The sequence below is a fragment of the Eublepharis macularius genome, chromosome 4 (assembly GCF_028583425.1).
Source record: "Eublepharis macularius isolate TG4126 chromosome 4, MPM_Emac_v1.0, whole genome shotgun sequence".
NCBI classification, from domain to species: Eukaryota; Metazoa; Chordata; class Lepidosauria; order Squamata; family Eublepharidae; genus Eublepharis; species Eublepharis macularius.
In genome coordinates this window covers 28,121,016-28,132,176 of record NC_072793.1, presented here as the reverse complement: position 1 = coordinate 28,132,176, position 11,161 = coordinate 28,121,016, and positions in this window count along the sequence as shown.

Genomic DNA, 11,161 nt, shown 5'->3' with positions numbered 1-11,161 from the left:
GTACCCTGTATCAGACTGTCCATGTTTAACCAACATGTCAAGGAGTGTAGGACTGTTCTTAGAACTGAAAATTGTTTCAGTTGATTGTGTTTGAGGGGAAAGAAAGTCCTTATAAACTAGTTCTGCAGAGGTGGCATATGAAGCTTTGCCCATGGAACAACTAGAGTACTGGAAGCCATGAGGCCTGACAATCTCTGAATGTGAATTGCCTTTTGGAAAAGGTAGCAACAAAAAGTGCGAATGAGATTTTATATGTTTAGCAGCCTGTCCATGGAGGAGGAGGGAGGAGCTTTGGCCTGTATAGAGTCTAAAACCATTTGTATGAACAAAGTAAGTTGGGAAGGCTGCAGTTTGGACTTGGTCCATTGATTGTTAGAGTGGAGGTCCTGCAGAGTCGATATGATGACCTACCTAAAGGGAGGAATAATTCGAATCTTTTCAGCGGAGTGATCCTCTACAGCAAAAAATAGACAAAAGAGACAATAGGAATGAGTGGAGAATTTTTTTCTGAAAAATCAGATATTAATTAATATTCAATGGAGCACCTATAATAAAAAGAAAATATATAAATGCCTGTAGTGGGGAAAGTCTTTGGGTGGAAAAATAGTCTAGCTTCCCATCAAAGAGCTCACACGGGAGAAACCATATAAATGCTTGGAGTGTGGGAAAAGCTTCATACAGAGTGGAGATCTTACTGTCCATCGAAGAATTGACACGGGGAAAACCATATAAATGGAGTATGAGAAAAGCTTCAGAGAAAGTAGAAGCCTTAATCTCCATCAAAGGTTTCACGCGGGAGAGAAATCATATAAATGCTTGGAGTGTGGATAAAGCTTCAGAAACAGTGGAAGCCTTCATTTCCATCAAAGAATCTACACAGGGAAGAAACCATATAAATGTCTAGATTGTGACAAAAGTTTTAGAAGTTTTAATTCCCATCAAAGAACTCACACAGAGGAGAAACCACAGAAATGCTTGGATTGGACCTCAATGCACATTCTGGAGGGGCAAAAAAACAGCACATGGCACTCTGCAAGGCTCAGAATCGTAGTTAGCATACTGTCGTTCCTAGCAGCTCTAGCCAATCACAGGGCAGTGCCTGATGATGTCCCTCTGAGTTGCAGAAAGAGGTGTAATGAGCCACTGCCTGCTGATGTGGCCACAGCCCCTGGACCTCCCTCCCTGTTGGAGCTCCAGAGGACAGACAGGAAAGACCCAGCAACTGCACAACCCCAGCAGAAGCCCATAACGTGAGCAGCAGGTACTAGTTCACTCCACTGCACCCCATAGATGAGTCATGACAAGTTGCTAACCTCTGTATATTGAAATACTCTCTTTTCAATATACAGAAATTTTAGGAAGACTTTATTATTGAGCATTCAGTTATATTTCATCATATTTATTCTAATTTGTGAAACTGTATGTATTTTAGGGTTTATATAATTAATTATGACGTAATTTATATGATAATGTTCTTAAGATGGGAATAAGTGCAATAAGATTTAAATCGGACCTGTAGCCTTAATAGTTTGAGCTTGTTGTATTTTGCTGTATTCAGCCTTGTAATTAGTTAATTGGGTGTAATAAATAAGAGATTAGGGAGGAGTTGGGACCTTACCTGTGAATCAACGGAACCATTGGCGTAGGATAGAAATTGATTTGGTTAACTTCAAGATGTAAGTAATTGAATGGCGTGTAATTTTGCCTTCTGCTTTTTGCTCCTGACATGATGTTAGCATTGTTTTTTTTTTTAAATTTTTTATTGGTGAGTTTAAATTTCCAATTTAATACATACATTCCCCTTATATCTAATTTATTCTAATCCCCACCCTTTTCCTTCCCCCTCCCTATTGACTTCCAACAGCTTTCCAACCCTTACCCCCTCTTATTACTTAGCTCTATTTCACTGGTATTTTTCTACAACACATATATCATAATATCTCTTACTCTAAGCATATTCTAGTTCTTTTATACATATACTCTATCAAATACACTATCAATATAGTATTTTTTGTATACTATACCATACAATATAGCATAGCATACATTATAATATAACAAAACAAAACAGCCCAATATAGTATACTGTATGATGTACTAACACCATACACCATAGTACGTTGTATATGATATATAGTATACATCCTCTAATATATCCATTTTACTCTTCCTTTGTTAAACTGTATGTTCTAAATCAGATTTTCTTAAACATAATACTAGCTTAGATTGTAATAATTAAATTTCCCCCTTGATGGTAAAGTCACTTCTCTCTTCTACTTACAACATCACACTTTAGAAATTCTCAAACTGCCACAGTTCTCCTTTCACATCCCATTTTTTCTCTAAGTATTGTTTCAGTTTCCCCCAATCAGCAATATATTGTCCTAGATCAAGATCTTTAAGTTTCCTTGTCATTTTGTCCATTTCTGCCATGTACAGCAATTTATAAATCCAGTCTTCTATGGTTGGTATTTCTTGTACTTTCCACTTCTGTGCATACAAAAGTCTTGCTGCTGCAGTCATATAGAATAACAATGTTCTATACTGCATTGGAACAACTTCCATTCCCAAATTCAGTAGCAACAATTCTGGGTTCTTATTTATTTGGATTTGTAAAATCTCATTGATTACTTCAATTATTTCTCCCCAGTATTGCTTGGCTACCTCACAAGTCCACCACGTATGATACAGTGATCCTTCATGCTTTTTGCATTTCCAGCATTTGTCTGACATATTGGTATTCCCTAGCGCTATTTTCTTTGGTGTTAAGTACCATCTGTAAATCATTTTATATACATTCTCTTTAATATTTGTACAAGTTGAAATCTTCACTGTATTTTTCCACAGGTGTTCCCACGCCTCCATTGTTATTTCTTTGTGAAAGTTTATTGCCCACTTCACCATCTGGATTTTAACTGTTTCATCCTCCGTATGCCATTTCAGAAGTAATTTATAAATCTTAGATATTTCTTTCTTGCCTTCTTGTAGCATCACTTCTTCTAGTTTGGAATTTTCCATTCTTATATTTCCTTTTAAGCAGTCCAAATTGTAAAGATCTCTGATCTGCCTGTATTGAAACCATCCATAACAAGGAGACAGCTCTTCTTCTGTTTTTATTCTTAGCATTGAATGTTGTACTTGTGTTATCTCCTTGTAGGTTAGACATTGCTGCTCATTATCGACAGTTCTTGGATCTATTACTTCATACGGAACCACCCATGAAGGAATTCCATCTTCCATGTAAACCTTGTATTTTTTCCAGACTGTGAAGAGGCTTCTCCGAATGTAATGGTGCAAGAACATCGAGTCCGCTTTTACTTTATCATACCACATGTATGCATGCCATCCAAATATTTTTTTATGTCCCTCCAAGGCCAGCAATTTACGGTTTTTTAACGTTATCCAATCTTTTAACCATACCAGACATATTGCTTCGTGATATAGTCTTATATTGGGCAGTTGCAAGCCACTTCTTTCCTTCGCGTCCTGTAATACTTTCATTTTCACATGTGGTTTCTTGCCTGCCCACACAAAGTCTGAGATTTTCCTTTGCCATTTGTCAAATTGTTTTGAGTCTCGAATAATTGGAATTGTTTGCAACAAGAACATCACTCATGGTAAAACATTCATCTTTACTGCTGCTATTCTTCCCAACCATGATAAATTCAATTTATTCCATTTTATCAAGTCTCTCTCTATTTGTATCCACAATTTCTCATAGTTGTTTTTGAATAAGTCTGTTTTTCGCAGTCAGTTCAATACCCAGATATTTTACTTTGTTAGTTACCTCACAGTCCGTTGTCACCATTAGTTCTTGCTGCTTCTGTTTAGTCATATTCTTACATATTATTTTTGACTTCTTTTTATTCACATAAAATCCAGCTAAATCTCCAAATTGCTTTATTTTCTCTATTACCTTTGGCATATTTTCGATTGGATCTTCTACTATTAACATTATATCATCCGCAAATGCTCTGACCTTGTAGGAAAATTCCTTTATTTTTATACCTTGGATTGTGTCGTCCTCTCGTATTTGAATCATCAATATTTCCAAAATCAGAATAAACAACAATGGAGACAGAGGGCAACCCTGTCTTGTTCCTTTGCTTATTTTCAATTTTTTAGTCAAATCCTCATTCACTACAATTGCTGCACTTTGGTCTCTATAAATTTCTCTAACCGCTTGTATGAACCTTTCTCCCATTTGCAGCTTTTCCATAGTGGTAAACATAAAGTCCCAGTTCAAATTGTCAAATGCTTTTTCTGCGTCCACGAAAAAGAAACCAACTTCCCTATCACAGTGCTTGTCATAGTATTCAATAGCATTTATTACTGTCCTTAAGTTGTCTTTAATTTGTCTGTTAGGTAAAAATCCCGCCTGTTCCTCTGCAATGAATTCTACCAGACATCCTTTTATTCTTTCTGCCAAAACTTTTGCAAATATTTTGTAGTCATTATTCAATAACGAAATTGCCCTATAATTTTTAACATTGGTCAAGTCCAGTCCATCTTTCGGAATCAGTGATATATTAGCTTCGTTCCATGAATCAGGAATTTTTTGGCCTTGCATAACTTCATTCATTACCTCTCTCAGAAAAGGTGCCAGTTCGTTAGCCATCACTTTATAGAACTTTGCCGTTAGTCCATCCGGTCCCGGTGCTTTCCCCAATTTCGTTGATTGGATGGCCTCTTTTATTTCTTCCTCTGTCACTTCCCTATTTAATTTTTCTTTCCATTCCTCCGACATCGCTGGTAGTTTCATTTTCTCCAAGTATTCCTCTATTGAACCCCTGTTCACGTCTTTTTTCTGGTACAGTTTTGCATAAAATTTATAGAAGGCTTTACTGATGGCTGTTTGGTCCAATAATGTTCTGTCTTCTTCTCGGATTTTAATTATCGTTTTCTTCTCTTTTTTCTTTTTTAATTGCCAAGCTAAGTATTTGCCAGGTTTGTTTGCACCTTCGAATGTTTTTTGATTCATTTTTTTAAAGTTCCACTCCAATTCTTTGTTGTTCATTGCCGTCAGTTGCTCCTGCAATATTTTTATATCCTGATATATTCGCTTCTTCCCTGGTCTTTTCTTAAGTTGCATCTCTTTGGCTTTAATTTTTTCCATTATTTCCTTTCTCTTTTCTTCTTTTCTCCTTCTATCTCTTCCATTTAAATCCATCAGTATTCCTCTTATTACCGCTTTATAAGTGTCCCATACATTCTAAGTTGACACATCCTTATTTATATTGTATTGTATAAAGAACTTGGTCTCCTTTCGCAGCAACGCCATATTATCTTCTGTCTGCAGCAAGTCCTCATTTATCCTCCATCCTCTTTTTAAAATATTTTTTCCAAATCTCCACATGATTGGGTTGTGATCTGAGCTTACCTTAGGCATAATCTCCACATCTCTAGTCCACAACGTCAGTTCTTTGGAAGCCCAGATCATGTCAATTCTTGATAGTGTAAAATGTCTTGCAGAATAAAAAGTATATTGTCTGTTTTTAGGATTTTGTCTCCTCCATACATCCTCCAGACTTTCCTGCTCCTTAATCGCAAAAAATGACTTTGGTAAAAGTCCTCTTTTTTCTGTGCAATTTTAGATTTCTTGTCTTCTTCCAAGCTTGTAACTCCATTAAAGTCACCTGCCAAAATTATTTGATCATAGGTCAGCTCATCTAATTGTTTTTGCAAATCCTTAAAAAAGTTTTCTTTTGCGCCATTCGGTGCATAAATTCCAATCACCAAAATCTTTTTTGAGTTCCAAATTATTTCCACCGCTAGATATCTGGCTTCTACATCGCTTAAAACTAGTTTTGGCTGCAGCTCCTCCTTTATGTACAGTACAACTCCTCTCTTCATCTTTTTGGAAGCAGCTGCAAATTCATTTCCCAATTTTGCCAATTTTAGATACTTTAAGTCCTGCTTTCTAATATGTGTCTCTTGCAAGCATACTATGTTACATTTTTGTTTTAAAAGCCAATGGAAAATAGCCTTACGTTTACAAGCTGAATTTAGTCCGTTTACATTCCAAGATATAATTTTACACTCCATGGTTACATTCTTGTATTTTTTGGTAAGTCCTTTTCATTGTCCCTAATAAAAACTTCCATCTCATGGCCAGATCTAATATTCCTCCTTGTTCCACCAAATTCAAATGCCAGTCCTTCCGGTATTTCCCATCTATATCTGATTTTCAAGTCCTTTAACATCTGGACCAGCTCTCTGTATTTTTTCCGCTCCACCAACACTGATCTGGGCAGTTCTTTCATGATTCTTACCACCTTCCCATCAACTTCTAATGGTTCCTGGAACTGTTTGCTTACAATTGTCTCTCTTATATTTCTGGTCGTAAATTGAACAATCATATCCCTTGGTAACTTCCTCTGTGCTGCAAATTTTGAATTAATTCTGTATGCCACGTCCAGGAGAGCTGCAATCTCCTCTTCCTCTCTCCCCAGGTAACCTGCCAACATTTCTGAAATCTGCTCTTGGGCTGATTTTTCTGTAGTCTCCGGAATTGCACGAAATCTAAGTTGTTTTTCTATTTGTTTACATTCAGCTACGGCCATTCTTCCCTTCACTCCTCTCATCTCTGTTCTCTGCACGTCTGCTAGGGTGTCAACTGTGTTCTCTACTACATTAACTCTCTGCTGTGTAGCTTGCAATTCATTCTGTACTTGATCAATTTTCTTTGTGAGTTCTGCCATCTCCGATTTGAGTGCCTCTTTAAAGTCTTTAAAATTCTCTTGCATCATTTCTTTAAGCTCTTTATTTCCTTCTGAAACTTTTTTGTCCAAATTTTCCAGCGCGGTTTGCCACTCCTTCTTTGACATCGTGGGGCTAGATCTACTTTGCTCCCACGAGTCCGCTCTTTTCCTCAACTCCGTGGTGCTGATTTACTCCTTTCTGTTGTTTTTAAATGTCCCGATTCAGTTTATTTTTTAAAAATTAGTACTTGCACGGTCCAAAATGTCAGGCGTCTTTTCTCTATGGTTTTATATTGAAGGAATCGCCCTTACCCTCACCAAAGATGGCCTACTTCCGTTTTCTTTGAGGCCACAGCTTTGCCCTTCTTCAAAATGGCGACTTTCTACTTCCGTTTTTAACAAGCCGCTTCTCACCAGTCTCTCTATGGTTTTGACGCACTTCCTGTTCCTCCTATCTTCACGGCAGTCCTCGCGATATTGAAACTTTCTCACAGTCCACTATCTCCTCATAGCCGCAGGTATGTAAACAATAATCAATTTTCCGAGTTTATTTCTCTTTCCAATGTCACTTTTTTAAAATTTAACTTGCCGGAATTCTCTCCTATATATAACAAGTCTCTTGCAGTTTTAAAATCGTCTTTATCTCTTTATTCCTTTTTATAATCTGTCCCGTATTGAGAGATAGCAATCTTTACCTTCTTAGACGTTTCTCTTGGGTTGTAATCGCTGCTTCAATTGTCCAATCACTTAAGATTCCCTTCTTGATTTACTGAAGCTTGGGCATGTAGGTCTTATGCCAGAAAATGACTCCAGAGCTGCTGCAGAGATTTTAGCAACCTTTCTTCGGGTGGGACCTCAAGAGTGGAAGGGGGCTCGTTGTGTAGAACCCCCCTCACACCCGAGATTGACGCGCCCTCAGGTTCTTGAGCGTACTTGCCTGTTCTCCACCTGAGAACGGGGCTGCGGGCAGTCTGCGCCCCTCCAGCCTCCACAAACAGCGGCACGGACAGCTCAGCTCACTGAGCTGCGTTAGACCTCCATGAATCCCAAACCGGAAGTCATGATGTTAGCATTGTTATTGTGAATTGTCGATTTTAGATATTGTGGCCTGAGGAAAGATATGTTGGTCCGAAACGAGCGAAGAGGAATTTGCTGGCTCGCACTCGTTGCCACTTTCATCAGCGCTGTCAGCGCTGTCTTCCTCGACCACGCTACCATTAATGGATATCTTTACGGCTTGATTTCTCACAGCTGCGGAGCTTGCTACTACTCAATAACGCCAGAGAAATACTACAACGTGGCTGGATCTTGAAAGTTTCTAATAATTGATTGTGGACTTTCCATTTATGTTTCACTTATTGAGTTTGATTTCACTTTTGATTAATTTGTAATAGACACATACAATTCTATTTAGATTCTTGACTGTGCCTCTATTCACTTCTTTTTTTCCCTCACCAAGTTCTATGGCACAATGAAGAAGGGCACCGTGTAGTAACAGGCAACTAGGCAAGATAAAGACCTACTGCAGAAAGGTCTAGAAGACCCACTAAACTTAAAAGAACACCTTAGAGCTGAAAATTAGAAACACAATTAATCTAAATGATTATCAAAAATATTTTTATCCCAACAGCTAGGCGTTAGCAAATCTATAACCAAAATACAGTTACTTGGGCTGTTTTCACACGGCTTACCTTATTCTGCAAAATAGCGAAATCTCGCAGGAAATCTCACGAGAAGACGCTGTTATCACGTCTTCTCGCGCGATAACAGCGTCTTCTTGCAAGATTTCTCGCAAGATTTCGCTGTTTTGCAGAATAAGGTAAGCCGTGTGGAAATGGCCAATGTTCCAAAGATAAGTCAGTCAGTATCCAATAGATCTGAGCATTAAATCCACACAGCAGGCTCTAATAGGTCAGGGAAGTGGTTATACTCCCTGTGTTTTTTTCACAGAGGGGGTATTTTCCACTCTCCTTGTCTCTGCAGCCAGCACTTTCCTGGCTTCTCCTGAGTAAACCTTTGCTTCTGTTGCAAATAGCCGAGTGACATTCTGGAGCTAATCTGTGCCAGGATGGTTCAATTCCATTCAGTGTTGGCATTACAAATCCCACCATCATTCTGAAGTGGGTGGCCAATTTTGAGACTCATAGCTTTATTTTCTGATGAGTTATATGGGCCATCTTGGATACATGTGGTAATGGAGTTTGAGTGTGTCAGTGAAGCTGAGAACAACACCGGCAGGAACACAGACTTGGTCAAGAGTTTAAACTTCTGGAAGAGTCACTCAAGGCAGAATGGTCAAAACTGAGACACCAGGCTAAGATGCCTCCACCCCCTTCAGGAACCAATGGTCACATCAGCAGAAGAGAACTGAATGTTCCAATGGTGGTGGGAGCCGAGGAATTCTTGAAGGTTAGCTACTGGGCAACAGCAGCAGTGGAAGGCGACACTGGCGGAGGATCTTTCACAGACAACGGCAGTGTCACTTCAACTAACCCTGGGTAGTACTGCGAAGCAGAAGAAAGCACTGGTAAACCACTTCTGCTAATCTCTTACTTTGAAAACTCTATGATGAGACAATCCAAAATGGAAAAGATAGGACCCCCAAGTTGGATGGCACTCAACTGGCTACTGCGGAAGAGTCGAGGACAAGTATGAGTAGCGCTATTCTTAATTATGGGACTGGATTAAAGCCAAAAGGACATCCAGTTGCAGATGTGAATAGATGCAAAAGGAAAGTCCAAAGCTCTGAGACACACATAATAGGAACATGGAGTGTGAGAAGTATGAAGCCAGGTAAGCTAGAAATCGTAAAACAAGAAATGGAACATTTAAACACTGCAGTTCTGGATGCAAGTAAACTAATGTGGACCGACTCAGGACATCTTCAGTCAGAAAACCACCGTGTTTTACTGCAGAAATGAATTCAAAAGAAATGGTGTTGCTCTAATAATGAGGCAAGACATAGCACAAGCAGTCAAGAGGAAGAGAAGCTGTGAGAGAGTTAGATAAGATCTTTAAAGATAAAGATGTCTCTTTGGGAATCAAGATCAAAGATATTCCACATTACTATGTATGGATGTGAAAGCTGGACAGTGAAGAAAGCTGACAGGAGGAAAACTGGTTCATTTGAAATGTGGTGCTGGAGGAGAGTTTTGCGGATACCATGGACAGCCAAAAAGACAAATAAGTAGGTACTAGATCAAATTAAGCCTGAATTCTCCCTAGAAGCTAAAAGACAAATGTGTCCTTTGGTTACATCATGAGAAGACAAGATTCTCTGGAAAAGTCAATAATGCTAGGAAAAGTGGAAGGCAATAGGAAAAGAGGAAAAGCCACCCCATCTACTTTCCCCTTACACAGCCCTTGTCAGCTTTCTAATCTCTTGTTATAACACACTCTCACACAAATCTCCTTGCCATATGGTCCTTTTCCAAGATTTGCATGTCTCACAGTGCCTGTCCTTACTGTTTGGCACGTCAACATAAAATAACGTTTCTTAACATCTGGAAAGCACCTTTTCTATGGGAACTGTTCTCTTTGTAAATATCTGTCCCATTTGACCAAAACTAAGACAACAGAAAGGTGAATCTCTTTTTGCTATTTTTCTACTCAAAAAGCCCTGAGCACACAAGCAAAAATATATGGAACTATCGGTACTCTTCCTTTTGTGCTAAATGGCCAGCCAATTTCTCAGTTTAAATTTAATCTTTAGAGTTATAGCCTACCCCTTTTTTATGTATTATTTTTTCTCTAGCTTCTTTTGCTCCTATTAAAACTATTTTGACTATAATCAAAAAGAGTCCAGTAGCACCTTTAAGACTAACCAACTTTATTGTAGCATAAGCTTTCGAGAATCACAGTTCTCTTCGTCAGATGCATCTGACAAAGAGAACTGTGATTCTCGAAAGCTTATGCTACAATAAAGTTGGTTAGTCTTAAAGGTGCTACTGGACTCTTTTTGATTTTGCTACTACAGACTAACACGGCTAACTCCTCTACATTTTGACTATAGACTGTTTTGTATCTTTTTATTTCCAAAGACCTAGTTATACTCGTCTATATTTTTATTTAAACCATCTATTAGCTACCTTTTTACCTTGCAGGAACTCAAGGCGGCTTACAATAAAAATAAGAATCATAAAATGAATTAAACAAAGTTTTAAAACATAGCTTTGGACATAAAAACAATGTTAATTAAAAGCAGTCCTCAATAAAAATGTTTTCAGCTGCCTCCTGAAGATCAACCTCGGGATGCTGTTCCACAATTGAGGGACTGCCACCCAACCAGCTGCCACAATGTTCTGCCCTAGCTGCAGCTTCCAAACACTCTTCAAGGATAGCCCCAAGTACAGCGTGTTGCAGTAGTCCATTCTAGATGTAACTAAGGTATGATGGATCACTGTGATTAGATTTTACAGAGCTGGGAATGGGTGCAGCTGACACACCAACCAAAGCTGGGG